The sequence below is a fragment of the Centroberyx gerrardi genome, chromosome 23 (assembly GCF_048128805.1).
Source record: "Centroberyx gerrardi isolate f3 chromosome 23, fCenGer3.hap1.cur.20231027, whole genome shotgun sequence".
Classification (NCBI taxonomy): domain Eukaryota; kingdom Metazoa; phylum Chordata; class Actinopteri; order Beryciformes; family Berycidae; genus Centroberyx; species Centroberyx gerrardi.
This window is the reverse complement of record NC_136019.1, coordinates 18,417,918-18,436,562: the sequence shown is the minus strand read 5'-3', so window position 1 is coordinate 18,436,562 and position 18,645 is coordinate 18,417,918. Positions and strand designations below refer to the sequence as shown.

The window sequence follows — 18,645 nt, the reverse complement described above, 5'->3', positions numbered from 1 at the left end:
ACACACATACACACAAAGACCCAAACCTCACGCTCATACAATGATGAAGATGTCGTATAAGTCATATGGAAGGTTGTCCACTGTTATGCCCTGTAAACCATGTTAGCCAGTGAGGGTTGTTTGTCACTGGGGCCCCTCTGAATTGGAGCGGTCCTTGGTTACAATCCCAGGCATTTATCAAAGGTTCCTCGTGGATGGCACAGTGTCCTTGGGAGAGAATTCGCTCCATAGGGCACGACACACAGTAGAGGTCAAGTGTGTGTGGCTCCATGCGTTGTACAGTACGCTGGAATAGGTGAACTGCACATAGTATGAAAAAAAATAAACAGCATGAAAGGAACTGGGAGTAAGAAGGGGAACTGCAAACAAATTCCTGATGTGAAAACGTACCAACAGATCCATCGTCGATGCACAATGTCACAAGTGGAAACGTAAACACACATGAGCACGCATGCTTGCACATATGCACTGTGTTGACACGGAAACCAAAATTTCAATACTACTCCAATACCGTTACGAAAGATTGAATTCAATATTGAATTATTAGTAACACTTTACATTAAGTGTTCATTAAGTAATGTTAACTAATGTATTTTCTAACATGAGTTAAACATGAATAACATTAACAAAGATGAGTTCATATTAAATGAACAATAAACAACTGCATTAAGTAAAGTTGTTATACATGTTTGTTTAGTTAATGCCAGGATATGAAGAGTTTACACTTTACAACAGGTAAACCAATTTAGATGAATAACACACTATTCATGTTAGGTAATACTTGATGTGACTTAATCACTTTAGTTAATGCCAGGATATGTTTGAGTAATACATGAAGAGTTAGGGTTTCAATTTAGACCATATATTGGCATTAACAAGCATGTATAATAACATGACTTAATGTAGTTTATTGTGCATTTAATATGAACTCATCTTTGTTAGTCACTGTTCATGCTTAATTCACGTTAGTAAACACATTAGTTAACATAATTAACAAACATGTATAACAACATTAATTTATGCAGTTGTTCATGTGCATTTAACATTAACTAATCTTTGTTAATGTTGTTATTCATGTTTAATTCATGTTAGTAAATGCATTAGTTAACATTAGTTAATGGACACTTAATGTAAAGTGTTACCGAAATCATTATTATAAACGTTCAGTGTTTCACCAAATGTGTTCTACAAGTTTAAATTCCATTTCAATGTCAGATCTTAAGGTGTGCATGTGCAGATTGGACGAGTCAAAAGAAGGAGGATTTGAATAGGGAGAGCTGCAGTCTCTTGACAGTGAACTACAGCAGTTAGAGTCAAACAGCTGCAAACATTCAACAGCATCAAACAGAGCCACTTCGTCTCGTCTTCATAGTATCGTAGTAGTATCACAGTAAACTTAATAAAGGCATGGATTCTGGCATTGTATACCTCATATTTCATCCAATAGCAGGCAGCCATGCATACCAAGGAGGCATCTTAAACCCCTCAACATGACCGGGAATGTGCTGCAAATCAGCTTTCCGACACAATCAAATCAAACAAGTAGGCTGGTGGGGGATGGACACCGTAGCTTTTTTTTTTTCTTTTTTGTTACTGGCAAGTCTGTAACGTATTAATGATAACGGAAAGGGGACACAAACACCTGTCAGCGTTCTGTGTGACATCCCGGCCTGTTTTGAATTCCAGTCAAGGCGGTGATGGGGCCGGAGCAAAATGGAGCTATATCGCTGTCAGAGGCTGTCAACGCTTTAATAACCGAGAGCCTCTCTGCCTTTCTCGTGCGCTGACAGGAATGCAGATATTTCCTTTCTCTGTTTTTTTTTTTTCTCCCCTCTTACTCTCTCTCTTTTGCCTCCCTCCTCCTCCTATTCTTGCCTTCGTCCTTTCTTTCCTTTTTTTCCCGTTCCCCTCCCCTCTCTGCGGCCCTTCGAGATGAATCAAATAAACAGTGCCAAGATATGGAGTAATCCATTAGTCCTTTTCTCCCTTTCTCTGTCCGTCTTTCTCATTTCCATCTCTCCACTTCTGTCTCAACTTCCCCCCCCTCTACTCTTACACCTCCATCACCGCTTTCTCTCATTCCTCCTGCCTTTCCCTCTCTCTCTCTCCTGATCTGTAAGGCTGCTCGAGTCTCTTAAATCGCCCTAATCTTACAACATCAGCTCTGTAATGCGTCTCATTATGAGCGGTGGGCATGGCAATCAGAGTTATAAAACCCCTCGCTCTCCTCCAGCCCTCTCCTCCCTTAAATCCACTTTAATTCAAACTCCTGAGTGCCACACAGGGGGCGTCTTATATGCATTCAAGGCCACGACTCCCGGTCGCGGTTCAACTTACGACGCACGCCACCCCCTTCTGATTCCCAGCGATAAAGACGACGCTCGAAAACAGGGGATTACTGTATGTCTGAGAGGGAGATCAGCATCCTTCACACCTCGAAATTAGCCGACTTCCCCCTTTTTCTCCATCCGCGCCGTGAAAAACAAGCCTCGGATTTACACGGGCGGATGAGAAAACGAAATCGTCTTCGGAAGCGGCCTGTTTTAATTTAATTATCATCTTCTTCTGTTTCTAGCATCCACAGCCTTCCATATGGCTAATTCTCCCATGTGACATAAGGTAAATAAAGCTCTCTGTATGTGTGCGTGTCCCTGTCTTCCTTCTCCATGAGCTGGTGCTAATTAGAAGACGCGTAGCAAATAAAAAGGTGAAAAGTAAGGAATAATAGCAAAAGCATGAAGGGAGGAGAATATGTGTGTGTGTGTGTGTCTGCCTGGCTGTGATGAGATGGGCGACGCTGTCAGCATGTGTATTACAGCGCACACAACCACGTGTTATGCGTGACCACATTGCCTCCAAATCCTTTTGAATGTGCCAAGCAAGGAGAAAAATTTGATAGGCACCGTCGCAAGGGCGCCGCGTAAAGACTAAAACCGCAACGTCTTAGCAGTGACTTTGCTCCGGCGCCTGATAAAACGGCAAATCCTCCGCCCGAATCGATGTTTATGAAATAAATTTAAGCCACACTCAGGTGGCAGAGATTGGATATTGAATATTCCCTATGCGCACACACACACACACACACACACACACTTGCATAGTCATCACTGATGGATGGACACAACGGGTCAAACTCTGGAGAATCCAAATGCAAAAGTAACAAAAAAGAAAAGGATATTAACTGAAAAACTGACGGAAAATTTTGTTTTTTGAGTACGACCCGCTTTAACCGCAGTTACTTTCCAGCGACGCAACAGCCTTGACTCTAAAAAAGAAAAAAAGAAAAAAAGAAAGAAAAATGACGAGACGCCGACTGAAAAGGAGAGATGTGTTGCTCAGCCGTCTCGTCGGCTTTAATTATCTTCCGGGGAGCATAATGCAAGCTTTAGAGTTAGATCAGAGGGAAAGGGAAAGTGTGAGAGGCGGAGGTGGAGGGCGTGGGCGAGAGGGTAAAGTAGGAAGAGAAGGAGAGAGGAGAGGAAGGTGGAGGTGGGGAAAAGGTGAGAAGGAGGAGAGAAGAGAGAGACGCACAGAGAACCAACATGTTGATTCTCATCCAGACCCGTGTATTTTTTAGATCGGCGGTAAACTAAATCTAGACCTCCGTTCCTTATTTAGAACACATTCATTTGTACTAGGATTCGAACCACCTAACTGTAAAGCAACTGTCGCCGTCCAGCATATGAAAAAGAAGAGAAAAGGGGGCTGAGAAGAAGGAGAAATACTACAGAAGCCTTTTTAAATAAGAGAGAGAAAGCAAGAGAGTGATTGCATGAAAGAGAGGGAATAAAATGCAGCCTAATTACAGAGCATATATTGAATCCCACTGTTTCTCCGTTATCTAATATTTTGAAAAGTAACTTTGAAAGACCGAGATTAGCTCGTCTGAAAATGAGACCGATTACAGGCTCTCTGCTATTGTATTATGTAACACCGGGTGTTAATATTTTGTATTATATTTGATTTTTATCTTGTCGCAAAACGGCCGATGTTGAGTGAGATTTTGCTTCGAGGGATAGTTTGTTCCGAGAAGGAGTGTATGAAGTTATGATAAAGACAAGGGAATGAAAGAGAAAAGGAGGGAGGGAAAGCAAAGTTCAGAAGAGAAGAATAAGAGGAAGGAGGAGTGTGTGTGTGTGTGTGTGTGTGTGTGTGTGTGTGTGTGTATAGAGAGAGAGAGAGGGAGAGAGAGAGAGGGAGAGAAAACGAGGTGAATGATGATGATTGTTTCTGTCCAGTATTTTCTTTTTTTTTTTTTGCATAGTGTGCAAATGTCATACTGTGGAGGCTCGGAGCTACAGTGTGTGTGTGTGTGTGTGTGTCTGTGTGTGTGCGTGCGCCGTGTTGGCACTGCCAGGGTGACGCACTTTTATGATGTCATCTGTCCTGTGGAACAGATTGGATTTAATTGGCTGGTCGTTTCACAGCCGCATGCCTTTTTTTTTTTAATAAGCACATCTATAAATTACACACACGCACACACACACACACACACACACACACCAATTCTAGTAAAAACTCCATCATCCCCGCCGCAGTGTGGAACGCACTTCACCTCGCCGTACACTCAATGAAGCACACACAAAAAGCGATTCATATCAAAAACGGCGTGAGGACACTTGGATCGCTTGCACACATACAAACATAAATTCTCTCTTTCTCTCTCTCTTCGCACACACACACACACACACACACGCACTCTCGCAGCTATCGCCCCCATTGCTCTCACAATGTTCTCCCCGGCCCTTACAACATGAATCGCATTGTCGTCGCGCGGCGATATATCAACCTTAGCCTCGCAGCCCCGGCTGTGTCCTACCCCAGAGCAAACCCTGTGTTCTCCTAGTTTGCAGCCCTTAGTAGCGCTGATAACACTCTGGGTCCACCGGCCCCCCATTCATCACCTTCGTACGAGCCCGCTGGATGCTGCACTCCACCAGCAGCGGCACAGGGGCGGCCCGGGAAAAAAAGCTGAAGGAAGCACGGATGCATCGATAGCGCTTTTTCCACTTTTTTTGAAATGCATCATTTTTTGTTTTTTGGGAGATTGTCCCACTGGTCAGCTTATTGCAGAAATATTGCAAGAGAAGAGAACCGACACTTAGGTAGCAAGGTAAAGGGGAATTTCAGATGTGGCAGCAGTATCTAGTGTCAATATACAAAGAAGATGAAGTGTATAACCACTGAGGAGAATGGCTATCCAAAGTCTTATCACCTGTAATGCAAGGAATGCTGTTTATATGATCAGTTGCCGTTGTTCAAAGGTTTATATTGGTGAAACTGAATGTTCTCTGAGCATAGAAGTTCTATCAAGAGGGAGGACATGAAAATTCCTGCAGCAAGACACTTTAAAGAGGCCGGACATCCTCTATCAGCTTTCTTTTCTACTGGTGTTGACAATATTACTGTTGGCCCCTGAGAGGCTGATGTCCATAGGCCTACTATTAGGAAAAGGAGAGACTTTTAATTTGAAAAGTCTGTACCCTAATGGTATGAATGAGGATTTAAAGGTTCTAATGCTTATCTTTTATTAGTCTTGGATGTATGGTACTATTTTATTGTGTTTGGCCCTATATGTAGAGGGTGTAAAGCTTCATCGTTGCCTCTTTTACACTGACCTTTAACATGCAACCTGATTGATCTAAATCCACTGATGTGGCCTTTTTATGTACCAATAAAGACACAATTTTTTAGAACATCCATCGGCCTCCAAGAGTAGCTGAATTTGTTTTTTCCTTTTTCCGTTGGTCAGCTTGCCCATTAAGTGACGGGAACACAGACACTAAAATTATCCAGGTGCCTTTGTGCATGCATGCACTTTTAGCAGAACCCTGCTTCATATTTACACAGTTAAACACATTTACACCTGGGAGCTGGCCAGTACAACCAGCAGTCTCCTACTGCTGGCCACTGAGCAGCTGGGGGTTCAGACGATAGAGCGTTCCTCATTCACTTTCCCCAACCACATTTTCTGTGGTTCGGGAATCCCAACTAGCATTCTTCCGGTTCCATACTCGCTTCTCTACCGTCTAAACTATTAATTGAGTAGAATACTGAACATATAGAACACAGACTCTCGTGTCACTCAAAAATGTTGTTTGTAGACCATAATTTACTGCAAGAATGCAGTAAAGAAAGAACAGCATTGATAGCTAGATCTGCATTTGCTGTATGGTGGGTGATCAAGAGATACAGAGAAGAGGGAGGGGATGCAATGCGAACCTGTGCAATGTGAATTCATGAGCCAGCATCCACCCATCCACCCATCCATCCATCCAGGACACATTCACACACTCTGTGAGACCACAAGCCAGCATGCCAAGGCCCTATCAAATGCCACGAGTAAAACAACAGATCAGCGATGCCGCAGCCTCAACCGTGCTACCAACTAGCCTCTTGGCCCTTGTACCGGTAGCGGCGGATGTATCCATTCTTCCGGTTTATGAGATGGGACAGGATATAAACATGGCTGCTGAGTTGGTGGAATACAGGCTTTATTATGCCGGCAAAGCCCACTGGGTGATGGAGACGGGCCATATTACTGTACAAAAGTACAACTTCAAAGAACTGCTCTTTTTTTCTATTTTTCCACAGTAACCATTCTTCCCGTTTCTCTTATGTTGCAGAAGTTATCACTATCGAGTTATGAAAGGACATACAGAGAGGGACGGATTATAGAGCGCGCATGGAGATGCAATGCCGCACAATGAAAAAAGAAATATTTCAGTTGTTGTCCATTTTATTACATACATTGTCGCCGCTGCCGCTGTGCTTCAAAGACGCCATTTATGCCAAGATGAGCGTTGCTTTACAATCTGAGTGGAATGATTCATCCGGGGATTCAAAAAAAACAAATCAACAAACAACAAAAAAAAAAAAACAGCAGCACAATGTCCCTACACCATTACACCCAACTGCACATTTCAATAGACCGAATGAGTTCAAACACACTGTATTAATAGTAATCAAACACACTGTACGGCAAAGAAAACACTGCATCCATTCATCTTCGCTGTGAAAGCCATGAAATGACAAACATAAAAAAAAAATCATGTCCGTGTTTATCCTAAGTGTAACGATGCGCTGCGAAAAGAAAAACAGAGATTGCACTAATGCATGTAATGCAATTACAAGCAGTGAAACCGGCAGCCATCACAAAAGGATTGGAAACATTGCTTGTGTGGCATGACAGAACCTATAATTCCATATGCAAGTTTATTAAATAACATGCCTGATTAGTGGATGAGCAGTACTGGAATCCATATTAAATACAAATAAGCATATAGCCAGGGTCTTTTAAAGCACTGCACTTATTGATAGAGCTCTCTAGCTGCACTGATTAAGAGAATTAAGAGAGTTTTATCAGGAAAACATGACCTTTAAGCAGTAACAGAGGTTTTGTATAGATCTCCTACACAGTCTGCCTATCTCATCTAGTTAATCTCACACATTCTGGCTGTGTGTGTTTCTGTGTATGCACCTACTATGAACACATGTGCATGTATCCTCTGTGTTAATGTGTGTCTACATGTGAAGCTGCCCGCCTGCGTATGCTGTATATTGTGCGCATATGCTTCAGGTGCATGCGTATGTCCTCCCATATGTGTGTGTGTGTGTGTGTGTGGGGGGGGGGGGGGTATGTGTGTGTGCCCCCAGACAGGTTGATTCATGGGCCTCATCCCTCCTATTGGGTTCCCTATCGATCAGGCCGGCTGTGGGCCGCTGCCAACCATGGGCTGGGAACCACAGAGCGGTCAGCGCTAACAGATACACAGCGGCTACGGGGCTGCGGCGCGCTGGGACCCGTGGGTCCGGGGCACGAGGGGGCGGCTGTTCACATCTGCCGCTGCCTTCGTGTGCCGTCGGAAACGTCGTAATTACGAGTTTGAGCGCATGAGAACGAGCTAACAAAGCGGGGATTGTCTATGAGGTGAGATGAGATGTGATGAAGCTTTATCAATCCCTGGGAGGATATGAGGTTGCTGTAGTGCTTAATTTGTGCTGGATCCTGCCGGAACAGGATCCGGCAACTCACGGTTTTGGACTACCTGCATTCCGGTACCTATTTGCGTGGACCCGGCACCTGGTGGCATGAAAGTTGTTTTTTTTTTGTCTGCCATGTAAAACTCCCAATAGTTGACTCTTCTTTCCTTTCCCCTCCCTTCCAAAAACCTGTCTCATTTCCATATGAAGACAGGTGATTAGCCTATTAGAAAGTAACAACAAGCACATAGTAATCACTTCACACATGAGTGAGCTGCTCTGCAGAGTGTGTTATGGTAAACTTCAGACAGCGTCATGGCTAAAAGTTGAATTTGCTGTCCATATGTCCGCTGTGTGGACTATTTTGGAAAAACAAGGTAAGCATGATTTGTTTTGTTTGTAAAGGTGTTAGCATGTTCTGTAATCTATTAGGTCTCTGCTGGGACAATCAAAATTCATATTTGCATAGATGACTGCGAAACAGAAATTTTTTGGAGTGCGGACCTGTAAGTCCCACAGTTAAATATGCGGGCAATTGCGCATGTTATGTTGAGTATCCAGAAATAATTGGGAGGCTAATAACATGAGAATTGGTTGAGTGAAGGGCTGTAAGCCACATCACTGTGGGCATTTCAAAACCAGCGCGGTCCAGCTGAGTGTCGCATTTAGGCCAACTTCTAGCTGCACCACGACACGTTTTATTGCATTATTCGCTGACATTGTTTCCTACATTCAAAATCGATATCCTATGAAAGTATTTGTATTGAATATTGATGCGTAACTGCTCGAACCAGAATTTCTCTGGTAAATGGTTGAAGCCATTGCAGTTTCCTTTATGTATGATTAGGATGTCTCATAGTAGCCTATGTGGGCATTTATATGTTGTGCACAGTGTAGTTATATCTTTAGTCTACTTGAAGGGCAGGTTTGTAAAAATGAGCATTATGTAGCCTATGCAATAATCAAATATTGTTATAGGTCCCCAGTAGTCGGAGCTCTAAGGTCATATAGTCAGTCATTTAGTAATGTTTAGGCTGTTAGGTCTACAGTAAGCTGTATGGCTGCACTGAGCACCACCGTGCCTCCAATGCGCTTGTTGTCTTGATATATTCCGAAAACCTTTTCCCTCCACACCGACTCGCGGGAACACCGACCACTTGGTGTTCCGGGACCTCATCATTTACAAATTAAGCACTGAGCAAAGGTAATAGGATTCAGCAGGGAACAAGACAAATGGAATGTAAGAACAAAAACAGAAGATACAATGAGAAATAAAACAGAAAAATATTTTTTTTTAAAACAATAAAACAGAAAAAATGTAAAGAGTAAAGAGTATGGCTTACTAACATTTATGTATTTACTTATAGAACTAGTTATACTTAAATCTGCTTCAGTAAAGTAAAAGAGAAAACCTTTGACTGAAGAAGTGACAGGGAGCAACAGGGATTCTGGGAAATGTGGTTTTAATTTTTGAGAATGCTGGCACTAACAATACCACTGGTGGAGAAAGGTCTCATGGTCTCATTTGTTTACAGTAATTATACCAAGGTATCGCAATTAATTTGACAAACATATATTGATGTTTAATAAAGCTACATATTGCACCTTTAATGTTAGTTATCTAAGTATTTAGCTAATGATAGTTTTCAATACCTATCCCTTCAGGGGCATTTCAGCAATAAAAGGCACTGGTACTGGTACAGGAGATCACACACACACACACACACACACACACACACACACACACACACACACACACACACACACACACACACACACACACACACACACACCAGCAGTGTTCCTTCTACTAAGCACCCTCTCTAACAAATCAAACAAACCTGTCACTGAATCATATAGTTTGGATTTACCTAGCTTTTTTTTCCCTTAAGAAACAGATCATATCTTTTCATTTCTGTGGGGAGAAAAAAAAACCCCAAACAGAATCTGATTTTGACATTAGCACTGAACAGATCAGATCTGCCGCTGGAGTAAATAATCTGATAGCAGCTTTAGAGCTGTGATTATGTACTGGAGTCAGGTAGAGTGTGTTTTGGGGAGTAGGCTAAAATGTGTGCAGTTCAGTGTCTACCCTGGCATGTAGGGTATCTGCCTTGCTGTGTGTTTATGTATGCTCACACACAGACACACACATATTTGTTGGAGTACTGACACTGAATACCTCTGCTTAAATCACTTAAGCCTGGCTAATACCACTGCCAGATCTGGGCCAAATACTTTCTAGGATTTCTTTAAGTCTACTTTGGTGTGAGATGAGTGGGGTTTACCACATCGGATGACAACATGAGGGCCAGAAATTTTAGATAATCACAAGGACATATTGGAAAGTGTATTGAGAGGTTAAAGGACATTACTGTGTTTTGGGGAGTTTGGCCCACTGGTTAACTTAACCAATATGTGACCTGATGATTGGCACCAAAATCGACAGCTCTGTCCAGTGCGCATGCTAACGCTTTAGCATACAGCATGTTGTAGTTAGTAATTGTAGGCAGCTAGCATCATCCAAAGTATGAAGAAAAACCTTTTAGTAACCCAAAGTTGGTATTGGTTTTCATTCTATGGCCTGTAGATTCATAACTTATGAAAACAAAATCTCAATCTTCATCATTAGTGAAGTCCATTATGAATCAACCGTGCAACAACTTTAGCTGTCTGGCTAATTTCACTCACTTCCTATGTAAACAAAACAAGTTACACTCAAAGTCTTGTGGGAAGAGAGATCTTCTGCCATTGAAAGTGTATTGTTTTTGTTAAATGTATTTTATATGCTTGCTATTATATGCTTGCTATTAAATTTAATTATCCACCCAGCCTTAGAGCTGCTACAAGTTCTCAATTTCTCACTTTTAGCATAATGCTAGTCGCCTACGATTACTTAACATGCTGTATGCTAAAGCGTTAGCATGCTCACTGCACAGAGCTATCTACCAAAGACACAGATATGATTTTGGTATCAATCCTCTTGTCACATATTGGGTAAGGTGACCAATGGGCCAAACTCCCAGAATATCAGAATAGCTCTTTAAAAACGTACCTGAAACGATTTGAATTGTCCTGGTGTGTCAAACCCCCAGCCAAAGGCCAAGAAGCATTTGCAAAAACTATTTGTCATGACTGTCTGCCTGGCCAGTCACTTTCAATTATGACCTAATTTCATTTATTTCCTCATCATCACCAATTAGCTCACAATGCCATCACATGGTTCCATCATACAGCATTTCTATACAGCTGGATAACAAATGAACATGAATTCAAAACACACACACACACACACACACACACACACACACACACACACACACACAGGGGAGGTTGTGGGAGGGTGTATTGTGTGTACACACACAGGGAAGGATCTACACACACACACACACACACACACACACACACACACAGGGTCTACACATACATACGCACACAGACTGTACATACACAAACACTTTGTAAAAATGTACTTACTCTGAAAATCGAAAACTCAAATATGTCCCCACACACACAGATGCGCGTGCACACATACACACACACACTGCTGTGTAGAGTTCAGAGGTGTGTGCAGGCAGTCTATTAGAGTCTGTAGGAGTGGAGGGTTTGCTGCTGAGTCTGTCTGTCATCGCCTCCTCAGACCCACAGTCACACTGCCACGACCCTCAGGCAACAGAGGGACGTGTTGGTGTGTGTGTGTGTGTGTGTGTGTGTGACGACACTCAGAGTGAGGACATTTTTGCCAAGTGAGGTCATTTTGGCCAGTTCTCACTTCTTTAAGGGATTAGTTTAGGGATTAAGGGTTAAATTTACAATCAGGATAAAGAAAACAATAGTCTATTTTGCTACTCTGTCGCATCAATTGATACAGCATAAGATATAAGATTCAACCTATAGTCAGTTCATGAAAGCTTTTCCATTTGCTGTTCTAAACACCTGGTGTCTGGTAGCAATTTCCCGGGAAAAATCCTCTGGCGCACAGAAAGTGATGCGTTTCATGTTTCCAGCAACAGCAACAAACTGTTTGAATTTTGAGGCTTTATTTGTGTTTTTATTCAAACGACAATATGTAACATTCAATAGGGCGTATATCAAGTTTCCATTATAGATCGAAACAACTGAGCAGACAAAGCCAAACAGTAAAAAAGGAAACATAACACACCTTAGTGTGGCTCAGGAAAAAGACAAAAGAAAGACAAACAAACAAAAAATGCCATATAGGAGCTTAAACACTTGCTGTGTACCTTCCATTTCTGGGTCCATTTTGTTGTTTGGTGGTGTATTTCTCTTATTTCCATGGATAACTGGCTAAACATTGACGATGTGACATCATGTTGAGATTTTTCCATCTCAGCTACAATGGACTTTAATAGCAGAAAATGCTTCATCTATCCTAATCATCAACGGTAAACGTCATACAGGGACAGTCATACAGGGAAAATCCATTAGTAGAAGAGGCAGAGATACCAATTTCCCCACCGACAGCAGCCGCAATAGACCAGCAACAATGCACATGCACACTAAGGGGCCCAAGTCTTTCTTTTTCTTGACTGGAAAACTACTCTCTGCTATCGCTCTCTCCACCTACACATATAACCCACAGCTGAAAGCAACAAGTTCATGCCTGTTCTCTGGGGGTTACTGAAAGTCATTCTGGGAAATGTCGGAAATCACTAACTGAAGCAGAAGAAGACGAGGCAGGTTGAGGGAAAGTGGGGACACTAAAAAAACAAAATAACTCCTGGGATGTATTGAACATCACAGATTGAAGATGGCTGAATCTATACAGTCTTAATTAGTGGGGGATGGGATGCTTTTCTCTCTTGCCTACTGCAGCTTTAAGGTTAAGGTTATAGGGGTTAGGGAATGAATGTAGTCAAGTGGAAGGTCCTCGTAAGGATAGAAGTACAAGGATGCGTGTGTGTGTGTGTGCGCGTGTGTGTGTGTTTGTGTTAATGTATGCGAGTGCCCTCGGGCAGTGCCCAGCACCAGCTGTTGGTAATAAGCTGTGGCTGTTAATGAACGGCTTCTCTAAGCTGCGGAGCTACGGGGCACCGGGGCCCATCCAGAGCAGCGGCCTGGCCCTACACTTAGCAAACATCCCTGCTGCTCCCATAATATAACCACATTACTCTCTCTTTCTTTCTCTCTCTCACACACACACACTCACTCGTTCTCCACCCCTTTATAGAGTCAAATCAACCTAATAGACCTGCAATGAGCCTGCCGAGCGCCGTAATGAACTTCGGCCTCGGGCGCGACGCAAACGCCGAAGGATGTCGTGTGCGAGTCGGAAGTATAAAGGGAGATCGCATTGTAATGAGAAGCGAAAGTGCGACTGAAAAACAGCGGGATTGGCTGCAAGGTGAGGTCGAGATGGAAGGATGCATTGTGGGTATGGAGTGTGCGTTTCTAGTAAAGGGAAACCTGTTTGATTAAATTTTTTTCCCCCTTTTGTTTTCATCGTCTTTGCTTTACTCGCTGTTCGGCTCTCGCATTCCCCGCAACTGTGTCTTTCCTGGGCACGCACACACGCACACACAGACACACACACACGCACACACACACACATACACACACACACACACACACAAAACAATGCTCACACACCAGCCTCACCTCCTTGACACTCTTTCTTTGTTCTCCCGGAACCTTTCATCTCTGTGTACTATTTTTCTGACTTTTCCCCTATTCCTCTCTTTGTATTCACACCCGAACACACTCTCTCTCTCTCTCTCTCTCTCTCTCTCTCTCTCTCCCCCAGGAGACGCATGCTTTCTTCAGTGTCGTACCCTGTTGCATGTACGAGCATCTCCCGACTCGCACACCTCTGTCATTGAATTCAACCCTCCTCCTCCTCCTACAAAGCTTGAGTGATTGGATTTTTTTCTCCTTGGGGGTAGCTACTTTAAAAAAAAATCGCAAAAATCCAAATTCTAGGTATTTAATACATACTTTGACAGGGAGAACGGCGTCTATGTGCTGTGATCCATTAACAAGATGGACGGATAAAGTCTTTTTTTTTTTGAGAAAAGGAAATCAAACCTGAATGTTGGTGGTCCGCATTGCCTCTCTTTGATTTGAGGATTAGAGCTTTGGACTGCTCATAGCTGTCTTTACAATTACACTGAGGCTAATGGAAGCAGACGCCGTTAATCTTCGCATGCTGGCGCCAATGTAGATCTAGCGGCGCTCTCCGTCTCTTATTGCTAAGTGTGCAGCCCCGCCGCTCGGCCGGATACACTGAGCACGCCATCACACACTATCAACACACCATCATTTATAACAATCCAACGCAATTCCTCAGCAGTCGAGATATAACCGTTTAATTTATTTGTGCGAGACGAGACAAGGATGAAATATAACGGCGGCGGGTTTGAGTGATTGCCGTGTCGCAGATTTTTCCGGCGTCCCCAAAAAAAAAAAAAAAAAAGACGGAATGTCAGCAGAGCAGTTACTGCCAGCATGCGCTGACATAAACATTTTACAAGTCGGGATTTATTGTCATTAGTGTTAATGATGTCATTCTAAACCGTCGCGCAGTCACAAAGCATGTACTTATGGGGCATTTACAGGTCTATATACTGAGAGAGAGAGTGAAAGGTGTAACCCCCCTTTTTCCACCTTCCATTAACATGTGCAAAAGATAGATGGAGCAAAAAGAAAAAAAATCCAGATGTAAATACACTCAAGACCCATCATCCAAACCAGCTCCGGAGGTGGTCAGAGACATTTGGCCACATCAACAACAACAACGTGTAAAAGCAATTCGTCTCCAAATCCACAAATAACATAAATGGAAACTGAGAAAAAATAACTCAGACAGGTGGCAGGCAGCTCAGATAGCAACATCCTTGTCAAAAAACGGCCTGTCAGGAGCCTCTTGGACGGGAAACAAGCGAGACGTGGCGTTCACTGTCAATTTTGAAGGATGCAAATAGTGCGAGAGGAACGTTTTGGCAAGGGAGAGGGACATTTTAATGTATTATGTAAATATAATCCAGCTAAATCAGATGTAGACCCAGTCTGGACTGGGTCTACAACAAGGAGCTCAAATTATTGTTTTTCATGTGCAACTTATGTTTGTCTATCTATCCATTCATCTATCCATCTATCCACCCATCCATCACAATTCCCTGGCCTTAGTTTCTCCTGTCGGAGTCGCCGGTATATTGTGACACAGCGGAGCATGAAAAGGCATAAATGGTGGCGCAAACGGAGCAAATGAGTGGCCATTTAATTGCCGCGAGTTAAACCGGTTCCCTGTGGTAGGGGATGAGGGCTGGACGCCTTGAGCAGTAATTATCTCAGGTAGCTATCTCATTACCACCCCCTTTCAATATGCAAATGTGGCCACGGGCCCTGTGCTTTACGGCGCCGGGTGCCACGTTGCCGGGGCAGCCATTTTGTTGTGCTTTTCGAGAGGCCGTGCTGTTTATTGCCAGGTAGAGAAAATAACTTAAGTACTGGTTATGTTTCCAGGGATAATAGAGTCGTTTTATTGTCTTGGCTTCCGCATGTGTGTCTGATGTACAAGACTTGTTCAATTAAATAGCCGGGTCGTTGCTATCAAACAGAACATTGCCTCAGTGAGGAGCGTCTTAATGATCAAGGTGATGAAAGGAACTCATAAATTAGGAAAGTTATGGGCCGTTTCAACGTCCACAGCGGGGCTGTTCCTCCATGCCTGTATTAGCTCAGAATAAAGCAGCTTACATAACACATTTCCCAACTGTGATTAAACACATAATGCTTGACTTGGGGAGCTATACGGAATAATTAAAGCGGAATAAAAAATAGCTCTAGGTATTGAGGGTTAGTCTGACTATTGAGCATTTTAAAGGGTGGAGGAGGGTGGGGGGTGTGTGAAGAAAAACAATATGTTCTGCTGAGAGCCTGAACCCCCTTATTTTCTGTTCCAAATTGTGTACGTGCGGTTCGCTGAGCATTCTGGGTACGTGTAGCATGTGTAGTCAGTGGGCCAATCCCACTGCAGCATCAGCTTGAAGAGGCTTCTGCCGGCTCTAACTACCCCGAGGTTGGCATTCAAGGGAGGGAGAGAGGGAGAGACAGAAAAAGGGAGAGAGAGAGATGCTAATCATCTGAGCTGAGGAGAACAAGGCTTGAGAGAGAGAGAGAAAGAGAGAAGGGAGAGAGAGAAAGGCTAGACACGCACATAGAAAGATGTTTCTGCCAATGGCATTTTTTGGAGTCAAAATAAAATTCAGCAATAGGATAAGGATCTCTGCTTGTAGTTTGCCTGCCTGCCTGCCTGCCTGCCTGCCTGCCTCTGCCATCTGAGGGACAACAATTACTTCTGTCACTATCTGCCTCATAAGCCTTGTAGTGAAAAGAGGACTTTGACTGTCTACAAAAATAGCAATATTAGCTTCCAGCCATGATATATTTTAGGATATTGATTCCCGAGCCCTTTGATTGGTGTGGAGCTGGATGAAATTGAAGGGAATTATGGATCAGTCTCCGTCTGTCGCATGAGATCTCAGACGCTAAATATTGGATTTTGACAAAGCTTAGGGGAATGATGCATCTCACCAATGCGTATTTTTAAAATGACACTAATTGTCTCAAGGGAAGAAGCGCTATATTGTTTGTTCATTCATTTGTTTGTGTGTTTGTTTGTTCATTGGTCATGCACAATATGTCAGACATCACTGGTCTGATTTTGATGAAACTTGAGGGAATGATGCATCTCACCACCAACACTGATTGGCCCAAAGGGGGCGCTACAATTTCAGGTTGTTTACTGTTGCCTTGTTTCATACATCACGACTTGCACAAGTACAGTATTCGGGTGCCTCTCTGTTTACTCTCCTCTCATCCACCTAAGTGAGTCATTCTAATAATATTAGAGCCACACACAAGTGCTCCATCCATGGAAACAGTCTATCATTTCCAAACATGACAGCCACACGGGGGAAAAACAAAAACACAAAAAACTTAAATCCCACAGTGCTGGTAGACTTGAAAAGCCCTGAAAATGAGGTCTAATCCCCATCTCTCTCTTTTAACTCCGCTATCCCTTGTTCTCTACAACCACTATTACACCTGGTGCAGGGAGCGAGGCGGTTTCGGAAAAACAATCCCATCAACTGCCACAACTGGGCTCTTTGTTTGGGAGGTTAGAGAGACCCCTTTCCTTTCCCCTTTATTCAAACACCCTTAAGGCCTTTGCCCTGCTTGCTTGGGGCAACTCTCCTGGGAAGCTTGAGTTTTGGTAGATGCAGAGATCAGGTGCGTATTAATTCATATAGGCTTAAAAGGTTAGGTTCCAAAGCCACCAGCTAATATACTGCGCTACTGCGTCTCGCTGATGTCGTCAATTAAAATCTTCTCATGCCTGGTCCTTAAGGAGCGTGTGAAGGATCTTCTACTTTTAGACTGCGGTGCTAATGCACTTCACCCAATAATTAATGTATACTCTGTGTAGAATGTTAAAACGGCCTGGAATGGCCTTCTCCTAGCTTAATAATAACCCTCATAGGTCTCTTAAAAAAAAGTGTGCACACATCCCTTAAGCATGTTAAATGTGCAGGCTGACAGACAAATGCAATGTATCTCAGAGGGAATAATACATTATCTCCCTCTTTTTTTTTGCCCAGTGGTTTTAACGAAGATGAAACTCAATTTGCGCTGGACTCTCAGATCAAATTTTAATTAGTTTTTTTCTCCCCCCTCCTCTCTGGATCTTGATTCTTGGAGGGTGGTAGGAAAAGCCGGTTGGTATTTGGATATTTGCCCCCCTCTCTCCCCCCCCCTCCCCTGGGGGTGGGCATGTCCCAAGCAAACCTCCACCCACCATCTACACACACCCCCACCCCTCCTCCATCCCCCAGTCTCCAGGCTGCCACAGACAGACGAAATGCCACATTAGTATTCAGACAGTACACTTGCTGATCAGCTCTCTGAGCCCAACACTCACTGGACAAAGCTTGAGAAACACACACCCCACACACACACACACACACACACAAGTATGTAGAGACGAGGAGACATTTTGAATAAGACGAGGAGACATGTTTGAATAATCACAGTACACAGTAGTGGGATTGCGAGGAACTTATTTCATTACGACTGCATGAGAATGTAGCGCATGGTTTTCTCATTACATGTCGCATTTTCCGCGGCGCTATAGATTACTATTGCGCATTCATAATGGGAAATGGGTGCTTGTGGGACGAAGCTAATCATTAGAAGGCACGCGATAACACTGACACATCACTAAACCACGCGATTGGGCTGCCGCAAAGTGCTGCGAGCTATACTTTTTAAACGCGACCCATCTAATTTTCTTACTGTTTCCGCGAGGTATCGATACGTCCCATTAGTCTGTCCATCTCCACTCTCATCCTCCTATCCCTTCTTCCACCCCCCCACCCCCCCCTCGCCTATTCAAAATGATATGCTGATAGAAAGCTGGCGCGCTGCGACATGTCAGCACATTTACAGATAAAGCCTCTGTCTGCTTTGTAATGAATGCTTAAGTGGTCCAGAGCACTTTAAGTCCGGTACACAACAACAACAACAACAACAACAACAACAAGGAGGATAAAATGGAATTTGCTGGTACCTTTGCATTCTGGAGTGCAGAGTGGAAGAGCTAAGAGTAAGTGAGTCACAGCAGTGAAGAATATAAGTGGTCAT

General features: G+C 43.4%; 1 protein-coding gene across 3 annotated transcripts in view; it reads right to left on the bottom strand.

Moving 5' to 3' along the window:
* Positions 1-18,645, bottom strand: part of nrxn2b (neurexin 2b) — a 603,500-nt gene that overhangs the window by 455,309 nt on the left and 129,546 nt on the right. The window lies entirely within an intron of this gene.